Source organism: Centrocercus urophasianus, unplaced genomic scaffold, assembly GCF_019232065.1.
Source record: "Centrocercus urophasianus isolate 14NV4802_14NV808 unplaced genomic scaffold, USGS_Curo_1.0 seq_11, whole genome shotgun sequence".
In the NCBI taxonomy this organism is placed as follows: domain Eukaryota; kingdom Metazoa; phylum Chordata; class Aves; order Galliformes; family Phasianidae; genus Centrocercus; species Centrocercus urophasianus.
This window is the reverse complement of record NW_024884253.1, coordinates 48,268,489-48,285,773: the sequence shown is the minus strand read 5'-3', so window position 1 is coordinate 48,285,773 and position 17,285 is coordinate 48,268,489. Positions and strand designations below refer to the sequence as shown.

The 17,285-nt window shown below is 37.9% G+C and overlaps 1 protein-coding gene across 12 annotated transcripts in view; it reads right to left on the bottom strand.

The window, feature by feature from the left end:
* Positions 1-17,285, bottom strand: part of PTPRM (protein tyrosine phosphatase receptor type M) — a 451,289-nt gene that overhangs the window by 250,764 nt on the left and 183,240 nt on the right. The gene's annotated exons all lie outside the window — the stretch shown is intronic.

The following is a 17,285-nucleotide window of genomic DNA, read 5'->3' as shown; positions in this document are numbered from 1 at the left end:
CTGTATTTCAAATCAGTTGCATAAAATCCATAGCAACTAACTGTTCAGAATTTGGTCTATTTTCTGGTATGGAAATTTCCTTGTTTACGTTAGATGTTTGGACAACTGCTAACTCTACTGACATAATAACTGGTATTATCCTTGGAACAACCATTGAGACAAAACAGAGTCAAAGTGCTTAATTTGAACCTTGGCAATGGCCCACCTAAAAATGAACGGACACAGTCAAGAAGATTAAAGACACATTTACCTTCTATATGGCAGAGTAAAAATGTATTCTCTTCAGAATTAGAGAGCCAAAGCACTTTCTCAGGTTGTAACACAGAACTTAACTGACAATGGCTAAAAAGCAAATAAGGTTTTAGGAAAATTTTGCTTTTTAGAAAATAATTGATTTTAGTCCTTTGTCACTGTGTGTTAGGACAGATACTGGTGCTGTGTCAATAGCCCTCTACAGATTTTATAGCAGCAGCAAATTTTACCTGCAATCTAGATTGTTTTATCCTCAGCAGAAGAGACTAGTAGGAATTTGCAAAGACGCAGGAGGTTGGTCTCCCCTGGAATGTTTTGTTACCAGTGGACAGAAAGAAGAACTCATTTAAGAGATGAGGAAGAACAGCTTGTTTGGATCCTGCTCTGAATCAGCATTCTGCAAAGCCTGCCTTTCCCTGCTGTCTACAGAAGATACTGAAGATAAACAACGTTCAGCACAAACACAGTTCCTGGCAGCACATCTAAAAGCTGAAGGTAATTCACAGTTAGTGATCCATGCTTGCGAATATTTTAGGGAACAGCATTATGGAGTAAAATTTATTGCATCCATAAGCACTAAGTCTATCATAGTGTTTCCTTAGAGTACTCATCACAATTCCAGGGCAAAGTCAGCATAAAGGTTATTACAAAAATATTGACAAACTCTTTCCATCTAAGTGTGATCACAGAAGGCAAAATTAGTCTAGTCTTATGGGCTTCTATTTGCTTTCCTCAAAATAAAATTACTTGAAATAACAGCATGATGGCAGTACATTTAGACGGCAGAATCAGATTACTTATTAATTTCTTGAAAACAAACATTTCCACTTCACTTCTCTGATTGCTCCTAATAAATAGCTAACAATTTATTTTTCAGCAATAGATCATTATTAGGTTAAAAAAAATGTTATCTGAATAATTTTTTAATCAACTGTGCTTTTGAGGACTACATAATCTACTGCGTAAAATTGTCTATACAAGAAATACTGCCCAATACTGCTGTCAAACACGATGAATAAAGCAGGAAGTTAAGGAGGAGAAGGAACCACATTTTCTCCAAAGATGCAAGCAAAAAGAAAACTTTGTACATCACCAATAATGTGGGCCCAAGTTGGACTGGATTAATGAGCTTCAGACAAAGCAAAACTGTAACCTGCCAAAGCCAAAGATTCAGTGCCTCCCGATCCCCATCCAGAGAGATTCTAGCAGAAGTGAGCATTCCCTTCTCTCTTCAATATGAGTCTGATTGCATACTTAGTTCTGTCCACCCACCAATCAGAAGAAGCTATTCTGGCTTTTCACCTTTTCTGTTTCTCTGTATGATGTTAGGATAAGGCTGCAGTGTCAGCTCTTGCAAGTCAAGTTCTGAGCAGGTAAAGGTGTACTGACCCACGACAGCTTCTGTATCTTCCTGCAGGCTGTCTCATTCTAGAGCAGTGCTGAGCTGCAGTATATTTCAGCTAATGCTTTTCACTGGGAAAAGTGATTCGAGACATCATTTTGATATATAATAGAGCTGCAACTCTGCTGAAGCCTTTTTTTTCCCAACAGGAAAATGTGTAATTTTTGCAGTCCATGAAAACTTAAATCTGAAAATCAGCAAAAATCGTTTCTCTTCTACAGCACATGCCCTATACTTTTACTACAGCGTGACAAAATTGCTCAAAGAGAGCTGATTTGAATATATGATAAATTGTATGCGATCCAAGGCAGGTAACATCTCTAAGTTCCTTTACAAAGAGTACCTGAGTAGCATGTATTTTATATATATATATATACACACACACACACAACACACACATACACACACACACACACACACACACATTGAATAGAATCAAAGTTATTCACTACCACTAGAAATTATATTCAATACATTTTATTTTAGATACGAAACATTTAGATGTGGTACTAAGGGATGAGGTTTAGTGTAGAAATACTAGTGCTAGGTGGACAGCTGGACTACATGATTAGGAGGTCTTTTCCAATCTTGTTGATTCTATGATTCATTTCACGTTAAAGCTACTAAAAAATTTCTCAATTAACCTGGTAACCTTAAAACTGGCCTTTTTGCATGAAAAATTGCATGAGGAAGTACACTCTTGCAAACAGTAACGCATATAGTTCAGTTATCACAAAAATTTAATTATCAGCTGTTTGCATAACTCTGCCAAATACTAACAGTTTGGATTGAAATAACTACTTGTTCCTCTTTCAATGGACTGGAAAAGTTTACCAAATGTAATTCATTTTTTCTGAGAAAGAGATTATGTTTTCCACCATCAATTAGCAGCTCCACATATCTATTTGGTGCCAAAAGCAAATGCGGCAGGGAAAAAAAATTCTTGTGCTCATAAAGATAAACCTAGACTTATGACTTGTCAGTCTGAGAAATAATTACGTCATACATAAATGTATGATCCAAGAACTTTATAAAGATTTGCTCCAATCAGTTCCACATTTCCACACATTTACAGATGAACCACATCATGATCAAGAGACTATGCTATTCCCAATGAAGAAATACTTAAAAGTTTATGCTGATCTGCAATGTATTCATATTCATAGAATTCTCTGAGTGCTGCTTTTTTCCTCTTTATGCACCTTTAAGACACTGCAAAGGCAGAAAGCAGTGCTGCTTTTCCATTTCAGCAATGAGTGTCAAATCAACAGATGTTAGACTGGAATTCTTAGAGAGATGGGGAAACCATCTAGGGCCATGCCATTTATCCGTAACAGAAGACAGCCAACCTCATTTATTTTAAGAGAAAACTCTAGTCAGATCCGCTGGAGAGCTATAATTCCTATAATACTCCAAACGGAGAATGAAACCTTAAGGCATTATCTAATGGCAAACTGTGTAGTTCTAACAATCAGTCAGTTGATACTAAGGCCTGCAGCCCAAGCTAGAAGAAATAAATAACCAAACTGGCCTGGAAATTTGCAGTAATGTCCAGGAAGCAGCTACCGCAGAGCATGGAAATGAATGTAGAACGCTACTTTTCTGACATTTTTAGATATTAACGTTGACTATTTTCATAAGCAGTCATCTGCAAGTGAAAAAGCCAAACAGTAAGGTGGTTGTACACACAGAAGTAAAGATCACTCCGAATTTTAGTAGACAGTCTTTGAAAATAAACCTTACGAAAATAAATTATTTTCAAGTCAGTTGTTGCAAAGTACCCAGTAAAACACTGTACATTAATAGTTTAGCAGAGCGTGTCACTACAAAACAGAATAAAATAAATTAATTTAGGATAATACACACCAGACTATTCTGTGATGTTAATAAAGCAAAAACAGATACATGGTTTGAACATATACATAAAGCCAAAGACATTCTTGCTTGGTCAATAGTCTGAATTATCTGGGTAAGTAAGGATCATATTTCATGAATACTGACATACATGCTTTGTTGAAATAATAAACAGATAGTACAGTATGAAGAATTAGTGTACGATGAGTAGCCTTAAGCTTAATTGCAGAGGTAACAATAAAGCATACAGAATACCCCAGTAATCATGGAGTTTAAATGAGTGCATGGAAGGATCAAGCATCTGTTAGTTAAATCGGTGATTCCGAGCTTTGCAGTGGTCTTAGAAAACCCAGTGATACAACTTAAAAATAATATTTACAGAAGCTCCCCTTGAAAGATTACGTAGGAAGGAATAGGGGACCGAAACCCCACATCACAGAGCAAAGGGTCCATCACAGTCAATAATCAGAAAGTTTGTAAAAATGATACACGATCACCCTTTGCATTAAAAACAATTCTGTTCAAGATTAAACCTTGCTAAGATTGTTATTATTATTAATATCCAAGTTTTTCCAAAGAGCCTTAGATTTAGACTGAGACAAGGTTAATGTTAATAAAGAAAAAGAAACAGACTGGGGAACCCTATCTACATAATATTCTGAATTACAGCAAGACTCCATTCAACCACCAGAATATTTCATCTCCTTTTGCAGTAAATTAAATAAATAAGCAAAGAATTTTAATTTCTTTTTAGAATAAGTAACAATGTAATGCTATTTATCAGTGAAAGGTTCCTTGACAAAAGAAATGCTTTCATTGATTATCCTGAATTATAAATTATAGCTCTCTAATTCTTCCTCTTATAAATGAATACTCTTCACAATCTAGCTTTACACGTCAGACAAAAAAAAAGGAAAAAAAAAAAAAAAGATGAAACTTTTATAATGGAAATTTAATTATAGTACAATTTCTTTGCCAGTTGTCATTCTGAAGTCATGTGTAATTATGCTAAGGCCATTAAGAGTTATATTTTTCATTTACTTGGCCAAACATGCCAGTTACACATCAGGTCATCCTCTCTAATTCAACACTGTACAACAGTAATTAACTAAATTATTGAAAAAGAATTTTACATTTTTTTTTTAAAGCTAATTGCAAACAAAAATATCTGCAACAACAGTCAAAACAAATAGCAACTGACAGGCAGTTTGAGTTTTGTTTGCAAAGTAACAGAAATGTCTAGAAATTGAAAGATTTTTCTGAGTGAACACTTAGTATTGCTTTTTTACTTTAAACACATTTTCTCATATGGATAATACTAAAAGATTACAGTCCACTCTAAAAATCATTTTCCACAGCAAAATTTCTGGACCAAAACACCTTCAGAGAGTGATTGGATAGTTATGAATCATGAGCTAAGAGATGAACTTCTGCTTTCAGAAAAGAAAATAATCTTTCTTTCCTTGCAAGGCACTGGATTGAGCTTAAGTGAATCGGGAAGTATGAAGTAAATGAAAGGAAACTTTGAAGTATATTTAAGATAATAAAAAGGATGCTCAAATGAATGTGAACACTGAAATGAATGTGAACACTGAAGAACAGGTAAATAGATATATTTGGACTAAAATTTTAAAATAGAGGCTTTATAACTATTTTAGATGGTTGAACATACTTCTCATTCTGAAAAAAAATCATCACGTGGATGGAAGAACAGAAGCATGAGAATGCAAGAGCACTAAATCATAACTTCATTGGCAGTCCCAATTTAATTTCCATTTTATTAACACAGTACTTTACATTAATGTTGCCTACTGCATTTCTCCATTTTGTACCTTATTTCCTTTCAGATATTTAAGTAAGCATTTGCTTGCTCAGTATCTTTGCAGTTAAGTGTTTTAATTTCTTTGGGTGAGAATCCATCTAGTCATAAAGGCCCAGAGTAATAGAAAATAGTATATAGCAACTTTCCTCCCTCAAACTTATGTTGCCTACAAAGGAATTTGGAAGAATCTCTGTTCCTCATGAATGTTCCTCCTTACATAACCAACACACTCAGCAATAATTAGATGAATTTACCACCGCCCCCGGGCCCCGCAAAAAAAAAAAAATCGAAAAAAAAAGCAAATCTCTTCTAAAAATATGCAAAATGCAGGTCTGGCATCCTTTGAAATTTCTTGGCTTTCCTCCTCTGCAATTTTAACAGAAATGTGATGCACATTTGCTGACCAGAAGAGATCACTGCACTTCAGGACAGAATTACCTCTCTACAACACTGCAGTGGCCTAGCAGCCTGATGAGAAAAACCATTATTATATAACCATTATTTGTCAGAAAAACATTGTAAGAGAAGAGACAGCATCATCTATTTTTCCTAGAGACCTTCATAAAGTTTGACCGAATTCTGTGTGTAACAATTCTATATTTGTACGTAAAAACAAACAAAATGCTACCCAATCACTGGAAAAAAAAACCAAAAAAACAAAAGCACACAAGCGGTGTCACAATTCATTTTTTTTAAAAGCATGGTAGAATTAACACACCACTCATGTTGCCAACTTTTACGTTTCCCTTTTTGTAAGTAATTCTTCTGCAAAGACAAAAAGGTTCAGAACTTCTAGGACTCAGTGTTCCCACCTGATTCCTGGATGTTTTGTGCTTTTATTCTCTAACAGAATTGTGCAGTTCTATGCTGTTCCAATCAGCGAAAGCTGCTGGGCAAGGCATCATGCAGACTGACAGCCAGATAAAAAGATGAGCTTTAAAATAATGAAATTCACACTCTATAACTCTCTGAAAGGAGGCTGCAGTGAGGTGAGGGTCAGTCTCTTCTCTCAAGTAACAGTGAAAGAACAAGAAGGAATGGCCTTAAGTTGTGCCAAGGGACATTCAAATTGGGTATTAGAAAAAATTTCTTCTCAGAAAGGGTGGTGAAGCACTGGCACAGGCTGCCCAGGGTGATGATGGAGTCACCATTTCTGAAGGTGTTCAAGAAATGTGTGGATGTGGCACTGAGGGACACAGAGGGCATGGTGGTGATGGGCTGATGGTAGAACTTGATCTCAGTGGTCTCCAACAGTAACAACTCCGTGATTCTATGAAATACAGTAGCATGCCTCCTTGTTCATTGACTTGCAACAAAATACTCTTCAAAACCACCACCAAATTAGAACTAAGTGACTTCTGAATTTAGATCAATTTGACATTGTCCAGCTAGAATTTAATTGCAAAAGTTGAGAGATGAATTAGAACACTGAGTTAGGAGGCTCAGGGAAGGCAAGCAGAAGGCTCACTTGAAATATGCCAATTGACAGCAGATTTCTGGTTAGTTGGGTGCTACTTACAGGCATTTCATGTGGACATGGGAGACCAAGGAAAATGGGACCACCAGAATAAAGGGGCAATATTTAGTGGGCAAATGCTTCTTAACTTAGATATCCACTATCTTTGAGGTATGTTACTTTCCTATCTCCCAGAATGGATGATGTAGAAGTTCACCGTTGCGGTGTAACCTAGCAGTAACTCAGCAACACATGGCCATTCATTCACCACCTCCCAGGAGGGATGAAACAGTGAACCAGAAACAAAATAGAACTCATGGGTTAAGATAAAAGCGATTTACTAAAACAAAGGAGAAAAATGGAAACTGAAATGTAACGATAACAAAATACATAGCTGCAATGCGATTACTCACCACCAACAGACCCACAACTAAGACAGCCCAACAGCACTGCAAGGACTCATCCCTACCCCAACCGACGCACAGCAGCCCTCAAGCAGGAACCAGTCCCCACCAACTCCCATAGCTTTATACACTTCTGTGTGGTGTCAGTTAGTACGGAAAGACCCCCAGCCCAATTCTGGCTCACTTGCTGGCCCCACCCTGCCAAGCACCCCAGCCTAACCCCAGGTGTGGTCCCATCACCTAGCAACAATCAAACCATGTTGTAGTATTAATGCTGTTTCAGCTGAAACAGAGTGTTCTTCATGATAAATGCAGCAAAGAAAAGCAAAACCTTCATAGTGAAATTTAACCCAGCTCAGAAGGTAAATAGCCAACGACACTCAGTAAAGCTTAAATACGTAGGCTTCTGTCTAAACAAATATTATGTTTACTTCTCTGCATATTTGACTGCCAAGTTAAAATGTTAAGTTAGTGTTAAAATGAAAGTACTTTTTTTTCTTTGCTACAGCCTCCACAACCATTACAGTATGAGGTCACCAACTTTTGCCATCTCTCCTTCATAACACGCCTAGTTCTATCACACACTGATCAAGACGCACAACAGCTATCTCAGCATCATATAATATGCCACTTGGATTCCTTGAAGGCTATGATAAACCTGGTTCCCATATTTCTGAAAAATTCAGATTAATGGAGATTTTCTTCATTACCAGAGCGTACATTGCAGAAAAGAGCTTGGGGAGTTAACGCAGCATTTCTAGAACACCCCATCACACTGGGGCTTCTGGCAGTGGTAGTGGCGCGGTACTGCACTGTCATCATTGCCACCCTGCAAAGGTGGCAGGTCGCAGCCTTCTTTTAGCATCTGAAAATGAATACATCACTTATCCCAGAGGACCCAGGGAATAAATCTACATAACAGCTCTTTTGGTTATGCTTTCCAAACAGCCAATTTAATGCAAATCGCACTGTCCCATCTAAGCAAAAAAAGGACATCTAACAAAAAGAGCCTGAGCTCTTTGTGCTTCAAAAAAGATATGCTGAAAACTTACTTTGTTGTTGCATACTCACGTACAGGAAAGAGGACAGAATACATAGTGCATGTGTGACAGAATGCATAGTGTACAGAGAAGCAGTTTAGCAGAATCACCCCAGCCTTGTTATATGGCAAAATCTTTTGCAATGCTAGAGATCTCAGAGACTAAATCCTCACTTGATCGTAGAGATTATATGTTTATACATATAAATAAAGGAGAACTGGATTCATCATAGAACCATAGAATGTTTTGGGTAGGAAGGGATTTCAAAGCCCACCCAGTCCCACCCTGTGCCATGGGCAGGGCTGCCACTCAGCAGCTCAGCTGCCCAGGGTTCCATCCAACCTGGTCTTCAGTGCCCACAGGGATGGGGCACCACAGCTTCTCTGGGCAGCCATGACTTCTTGAATCAAAGCTGAATAAAATCTTTTTGAGTATGGTTTTTTTTTTTTTTTTTTGCTTGTTTGTTTTGTTTCTTTTTTTAAACTTCTTATAATTAATAAGAGACTGCAACAAATCTGGAGATGGAGCTATGTCACAGTAGAAATCATATTATCTACTTTCTCTCAAGGGTCATTATGTTTTCTTCACATTCTCTCTACTTGTCAGAAGTGAAATTAATAATTTTGCCCCTCAGGTTTGCTATAAGATGGTGAAGGTTCATTTGTCTGAAAGAGCAGGTTAATTTCTTCCTCTGCAAATGTTTTGAAATGGGAATTTAACAAAGTGAGGAAGTAAGTCTCCATTTATTTGACTGCTTTTCAAGACATTTGACACTTCATTTATAAGCACCCAGTTTCTACCCCTATACCAAACCAGATATAATTCTAAGGAAAATAAAACCTAAGTGCTCTTCCGCATTGTAGTGAGCAGCTCCTCAAAACAAACTGAGCTGACAGTTAGGTTTCATACTCTTTCCTTTACCATCACTAGAATTTATCTGTCTCCTACTGCACTCCGGTATCTGTTGCGGAGAGAATCAACAGACCCAGGTCTATTTGGGAATTTTCTTGTCCTCTTCCTACCAGTGCACCTCTCTTCAAGGTGGGAAGGAAAAATGATGTATTTCTTCAACAAGATCTCTCAATGCTGCAAACGAAGGGAATACGTGTACTTAGAGACTGATGAAGACACAGAAGGGCAGGAATTAGTAATTTCTACATAGCATCAGCTGGCTAGCTTGCTTGCTGATCTTACAAAATATGTTCATGAAGACAAGCAGTAGATTCACTGAACAGAAAAACTGACCTGGGACCAGCCCTGCAAAGGAAAGATCCTTTTGGGATGAAAGGGCACCCTGATAACATCTTACTTTCTAAAAGGAAATGTGTATTGTTCCCTATCACTTGTAAACACAAAATTGAACTAATGTGATGTAGCAGAACTGAAGGCTCTCTGATAAAAGGATTTCCATCACGCTGCACCTCACTGCTCATAACAGAGTTGGGTAGAAACAGGAACACAGCATAGCTCTTGTGGTACATCCCTGCTTGAGAAAGCAGAGTCCAGGGGAATTTAATAGACATCATGATGGCAGCTTCTTTTCCTGGAGTTAGACAGAAACACAATATCACTGAATGTTGGGTTTGGAAGCCTAGGTATTGATGGAGTCCGGGACTGGACACAGCACTCCAAGCATGGTCTCACCACTGCGGAGTAGAGAAGAAAGATCACCTCTCTTGATTTGCTGGCAATGCTCTTCCTAATGAAGCCCAGGACATCATTAGCAGCAAGGGTACACTGCTTTTCCATGTTCAACTTGGTTTTCACCAGGGCTTTTCCTGTTACACTGCTCTCAAGCCAGCCAGTCCCAGCTTATATTGAAGCCTGAGACAGTTCCTCCCCAGCCAGGTGCAGTACTTGGCACTTTCCCTCATTGAACCTCATGAGATTCCTACCAAGCTATTTCTCCAGCCTGTCTAGGTTCCTCTGGATGGCAGCACAACCCTCTGGTGCATCAGCCACTCCTCCCAGTTTTGTATTGTCTGCAGAGTTGCTGAGGGTGTGCTGCAGGTTGCCTCACTGTTCAGATCTTTAATGGAAATGTTAAACAGAACTGGACCAAGTATAAACCCCTGGAGTATTCTGCTATTTACTGGCCTCCAACTACACTGCATGTCACTGATCAACACCCTCTGGACCCAGTAATTCAGCCAGTTTTCAATCTACCTCTCTGTCTGCCCATCCAGTGTATGCATCAACAAATCCTCCAAGAGGAATTTAAGGGAGGCTGGCTGTGCTAAAAATCATTTGGAAGAAAAGGTAGACAATATCCTCTGTTCTCTCCTCATCTACCCATCACAGAAGGCAATTAGATTCATCAAGCACTAATTTCCCTATATGAATCCATACTGACTTCTGCCAATCACATTTTATCTTTGTGTGCTTGGAATTAATTTTCAGGAGTAGCTGCTCCATCCACTTCCCAAGAATCAAGGTGAGACTGACTGGAATGCAGTTCCCTGGGTCCTCCTTGTCCTTTCCAAAAATAGGAGTGCCTCTTGATGCAGGTGCACTTGCTGTAGTTCACAGAAGTTTGTTTGCTTTTATGTATTTAAAGGACTCTCAGAGGGTAATTTTACACTGAGGCAAAGACGAGAACTGGATTAAAATTGATTTTTTATGGGAAGAATCTGGATTTTTTTTTATTTTTATTTATTTTTTTTTTTTTACCAAAATCTCCAATAACACAAGGGGAAAGCTGCTCTTTAAGACAAAAAGAGAAATCAGCTCAGTAAGGAACAACTTGCATGTTTGTTTCCAGGCAAGTGGCTGTCAAAGGAGAACTCTCTTACAGTAGGCAAAGTTGGACAAATTCTTGTCTTTTTATTAGGGACCTTTCAAAGAAATGCTAAGGGACTACTGACACAGAGACATGAACATACATTCAAGTAGTTAATATTTTCATGGAATTCAGATAAAATTTATCAGCTTTTCTTCTCAAAATCCAAAAACTGATTCCTCCTCCTACATTGCAGAAAATTAAATACTAGCTTTTACCTTTCTAAAGAGAACTCATAGGGCAGTCATTTGTATATCAGAAAGGAATTTAAAAAAGGATGATACAGTAGCTATCCTTCATTTCAAATTTCTTTTCTACTAGGAAACAATAGAAAAAGGTAATTTAACTTTGTAATAAGAAAAAATTGAAGAAATGGAAGATAAATGTGAAATTTGTTACGATAAATCAACACAACTTCTTGCTAAAATTTATTATAGAATCAGGTTTGGAATTATGACTTTAGAAATAATTGAACCTTTCCTTGGGAGATAACAAGGGACACTATCTTCTACCCTCCTCCTCAGAGTTCAGGTGCCCACATCCTGAGGACTTGCTAAGATATAACACATTGTACAACCTTGATACATAACTCTAAGGAAGCAGCTAATTTTTGTAGAGAAGTACTCGCAGCGTAACTTCCAGTTGATTCTCTCACGACCATAAAACCAAGCAATCTTAAGACTTCATTGTATGTCAGAAAAAAAACAACAACTGAGCTTGCTCACAGGCCATCCCTGAACATACGTGAATACAAAGGGGCAATTTAATTCCCAGTGATACAAAGATCCTTCCTCTTCTGTTGAAACAAAAAGCTCAAAAGATTCAAAGAAACATGCAAAGACTGCAAAAGGCAGCCCCCATTTCAACCTCGTGAAACTTTCCTTAGGAAGAAACTCAACTTTCCAAGTAGTGATATGCAAAGGGGAAGGGCATGGAAATAAGCACTAAGTACCACTAAGATTCAAGACAGGCCAGTGCAATAACACTGACAAATGAAGAGACTAAATACAAAATTAATGACAAAAATGGGAGTAAGATATGAAGATAGAAGATGGGGAAGATCAACTACTAAAATGACTGAGTATTCAGAATCTCATACTTTAGGATTTGAGGACCATCCATCTTGTAGGACATGGAACTGCTTCTTCCCACTGGGCTGGAAAAATGGGGTGTCACAGAGTACTATCTAGCAGATCTGTGTGGAAGAGCTTGTAGAATTTGCTGGCAGGTTCGAGACAGTTGTCAGACTGTAGTGCTTGGATTAAAGATATTTTTGGCTGTTTCAACCTGATGCAGTCAGGGAGTGTATGATAGAAAAGTAATGTATAAATTGTTCCCTGAAGTACGGGGCTAGGGGGAAACTGACAGTTTGCACACTGCCTTTGGATCAAGCTTTCAACATTGAACCTATGCTGTCTATGCAAACACTGTATTACCCGTAGTGTTACTAATAGGCGTCAAACCTTATATGCTCCTAAGTTATGTTCTCCTTTTAGCAATGAAAAGGAGAAAAACAGGGAACTTAATGTTCTCAAGTAAAAATAAGATTGCTTTTTTCAGGCCATGACTGATAATTCTCAGGGTCTGATAAGAGGAGATGAGCTCTTCATTGATCGGAGAGAAGACTCATTCCATCACTGAGCACTTCAGCACAAGGAGACGGTTTCACCATGCCATGGGAAGCATGATGGCAGCAGGGGCAGCACAGAAGAAGGGAATAAACCTTGGCTCCCACAGAAAGGAAAGTCCTCCTCTGGAGCCAAAGCAATAAGGCAAAAAAAACCAAACCAAAACAAAACAAACCATAATATTTAGAAGCAAGAGTTAAAGGAGTTCCTCTGCTCTGTTCTTCCAGACATAACAAGTCTTCTAGGAGTAACAGTTTACACCTAACCTGCAGCAGTGATTGAAGAGCTCAAGAGAACTGGGAGTAACAGCTTTCCTTCTGACAAGCTCAGGTGAGAAGGTAAAAGAGACAACAAAAGACAGCAAAAAGAACAATGTTAAATCAAAATATTCCTGTTACTTCTTGTACACATTGAGCATGTGTGAATTCTATGCCTGGAAAATCAATGATTACACGGACAGCAATTGCTTTTCCAAGTATTTCCAAACACAGTGAAGTAGAGTTCTGACTGCTAAACATAATTTAGAGATTTGAGGGTAGTCCATCAGAAATTTCTTTCACAGCAGCTTACTATTATTATTGCCCTTTCCTTAAACTCTACTAGAGTTTTCTGGTTCAGGAAAGAAAACGATGCTCATTTTTAGGACTACTGTACAATACCACAGAGAAAAAAAGAAACATAACTGATGAAAAAAAAAAAAAAAAAGCGTCAGTTTTCCCTAAGAGGTCTTAAAAAAAACTCCTTCCCTTAGGAAGAGGGCTTTTTTTTTTTTTTTTTTTTTTTTTTTCTTTTTTCTGCATCTGTTTACCAGCATTCAAGAAATGGTCCAGCCCAACAATTCATCACTTAGTAAGTAAAGCTGCATAAAAATATGCCATAGTGAATTTTTTCCAGATCTACCAGAAGGCTGTTTTCATTTGGCACTGCTTCGCCTTCAAAGTACAGGACACAAACTTGACCAAGCCTTTCATCAAGCAGTGCATGTTGCAAAACTCAGAAATAAATAATTCTACCCATGGAATTGTTGATATAGAAATGAATCATAGAATCACCAGGGTTGGAAAAGACCTTCAAGATCATCCAGTCCAGCCATCCACCTACCACCAATGTTTCCCCACTAAAACCTGTCCCTTAGTTCATCTAAACACATCCTGAACACTTCCAAGGAAGAAGAAGGTACAAAACACATTTTATCTTATTAATCTTTTACATTGCTGCTATATTATCATTGAATCATAGGATCCATGAAATGGTTTGGGTGGGAAGGGATCTTTAAGATCACCTAGTTCCAACCCCTCTGCTATAGGCAGGGCCACCTCCCTCTAGACCAGGTTGCTCAAAATCCCATCCAGCCTGGCTTTGGATGCTTCCACGGAGGGGGCATCCACAGCCTCACTGGGCAACCTGCTCCAGTATCTCACCATGCTCTACCACCACCTTATGGGTGGTTCCACTGATTTAGGGTCAGATGCAGAGTGGCTTTGTCTGTGTATTTTTTCAGACATATGAGGATTCACAACATATTACAGTAATGAATAACAGCTTTTATTTTTAAATTGCTAACTAATGGCTTTCAGATTATCAAACTTACTATATCCCATGTAGCAGAGCAACTGTCGGCTCTGCACTTAGATACAGGGTAGTAATATCCTCAGTTCAAACATTTGTGCAGCCATTTAACTGCTTTCAATGGTGGGTGAGCATGGTCTCTGCAGCAGTGAAAGGCGCTGAGAGTCTGATACTGAGCTAGCAGACTGATTCATCACATAATAGAGTCTGAAGTGTGAAAAGCTCTAACTGGAGTCTACTATTTTTTAATTATCATTTTACAAAAATACAAGAGTGAAAATGCATATCAGAGTAATTAAGAGATACACAGTGTAACGGCAATGTTCTCTCACGAATTCCTGATTTTTTTTCCCCCTCTTCCTATCTTCTCCCTGCATATTTTCCACTTTTTTTTTTTTTTTTTTTTTTTTGAATAGCATTACTCTTCTAGGTTCATAACACCATATGAGAAAACTGTGGAAAGTGGGAGCTTTGAACACAGCGATTAAAAATCCAGGCAACTAGGAGATACCTTGGTTTCAGACCCTGTATCTAGGGGAGGTGGGTAGGGGGATGAAAAAAAGCAAACTTTTTTTTTTTTTTTTTTTTTTTTTTTTTTTTAAGTCTCATTCAAACATAGTTTGCAATGATGAAAAAGCAATTAACCCCCTTTTTTTCAAACTTGCACTCCACATTCCAGGTTAAATCTAAATCCGATACGAATGTAATTCCTCAGTCCTCCTGAACATTATACCGAAAGAGCGCTTACATTTATATTACTTTTTATCAGAAAGAAGAAAAGCACTTCAGAAAGTACATAACTGTTCCACTGAGGGCAATGCAGGCAAATCTGGGGAGATGGTTTTTCTTCATTTTCTTTGCATTCTAATTATCAATGCTTTTATTTACTAAAGTTACAGATAGGACTTGTCTATTACAAGCTCTGAAATCTCATTTTGCTAAAATGAAAACATGTTTCAAATGCTTTGGAGAACTATTAAGATTATTGAACGTCTTGCATACTGCTTCAAGTCTCAGAGTGGTTCACTAGACCCCTGGGGAACAGACAAGCAGCATACAATTATCGCAGTAATTAAAAAGGTGCAATGACTCTTCTCTTAAAGACTCCCGTTTTATTAATTCTATGGTATGCTTTGGAGACTGGCATTATTTTACTCCTACCCAGCTTAATTATACCTTCATTAGTTTATCAGCATCTCTTTTTAACCCCTCGGGCCAGTTATTAGCATGTCACTTGCTAACAGTTAACCAATAACCACTACACCTTCAAAGCAGTATCTTCTGCTATAAAAAAGCCAATTTGTACAGACCGTTTTAATACCATCTTCCAATTTAAATTTTCCAGTCAGACATTGCTTTCTGCTTTTAATTTAAGAGGGCTACTGTTTGGGTTAATGAAAACACAAAAAATGCTGATGTATTACAAGACTTTACCAGGTAATAAAATACCTCCAGTACATATTGTTTTTATGAGGCTGAATGCATGTTTTAATACTCAACAGTATGTAGCACTACAGTGAATAGAAAGCATATGATGCTCTTAAATACAGCTAAAATTCTGGATTTCTTTCTCTGTTCTGGGTCCCACTGGGATGGAGCTAGTTTGCCTGCCTGGCCTTCAGGCTTTCTATTTTTTCCCATGTCTCCCCTGCAGCACATAGGCTGTGGGTGGGCAGGAGGGGACATAGCTGGAGCAGTTGACCTAAATCAAAAAACCCATGCTATATGATGTCATAGTTAGCAACAAAAGTTCCATGAAAGGAGGAGGAAGGGAGGATGTCCATATGGGATTATGCAGTTTGTTTTCCCAAGTAACCATTAAAAGGGCCAAGCACCAACTCCCCTCTCCCCCCTTTTTTTTCCCCAGAAAGTACCTAAGTATGTGACTGCTGATGTGAAATACTGAATAAATATCTCATTTGCCTCCATTGCACACACAGCTTCTGCTTCACCCACCAGACTGTTTTTATGCCAAACCTCAAGTCTTCTTGCCCCATTCTAAGTTTTTCTGCTCTGCAGCAGAGGTGATGGAGCAAGCAGCTGTGGGGTGCTTGGCTGCTGAGCATCTCTACACTTTTAGTGCAAACAGGCTCATGGGCACAGCACCCTTTGTTACAGTATCTCATCATACAAGAAGATAATCAAAATACGTGTAAAAACTGGCTTAATTTTAAAATACATGCAGTACATCAGTACTAAATATATACATATCTTGTGTAGACAGGTAATTTTACATTATAATGAAAGCATAGCGACCTAGAAATGTTCCTGAAGGGTACTCTAATTAATTTTTATACCCTAGTTTTGACTAAACTGTTGTTACTTCAGTCTAATAAAGAAAGTCTGACAAATACTAAAGATAGCTGTATTGTATTTCCCTTTAGTATTTTTCATTAAGTACTGCTTTCCAACAACTAAAAGAAGAAAGAAACTATGAAGAATATCATATAGTTAGCACTTATACAAGCTTGCATCTTCAAAGCTGGGATTCTGAAAGCAGACACTTTTTACTCCATAACCGGAATCACACCAATCAGTTCAACTGAAATGACATCCAGCCACAGGTAGATTGCCAAGTGACTTTATGAACAGTAACTTTACTTCCATATGCCATGGAAATGCACCACTATTTCTGCTTAAACATATAAATTCTCTAAGTATCATTTAAAAGACAAGGAATATCCATCAGTTCTTGAAAACATTGGGATCAATAAGCTAACACCATTTGCTCAGTCACATTTCTTCCACATATACTTTTACATCCTATCAATTTTACAGCAGCAGAAAAGAGGATTCAAAATACTGGGGAAAAACACTAATCACAAAAATCCAGGTCACAATCTACTCTATTACTTTGGAGCAGTTGAATCCCAAATTAATATCACCTCTACTCTTTCCTTGTTTTTTTCTTCATTTAATACATCTTTGTATCTTGCTCAAGTCAGAGGTCAGCACTATCAATTATAACATCCAAAACAGAAGCCAAGACTGCTATGCAACACAACAAATCACACCATCTTATTTAATGACAAGACATGATGTCAGTCACTCAAGAAAGCAGTCTTCTAAAATTTATCTG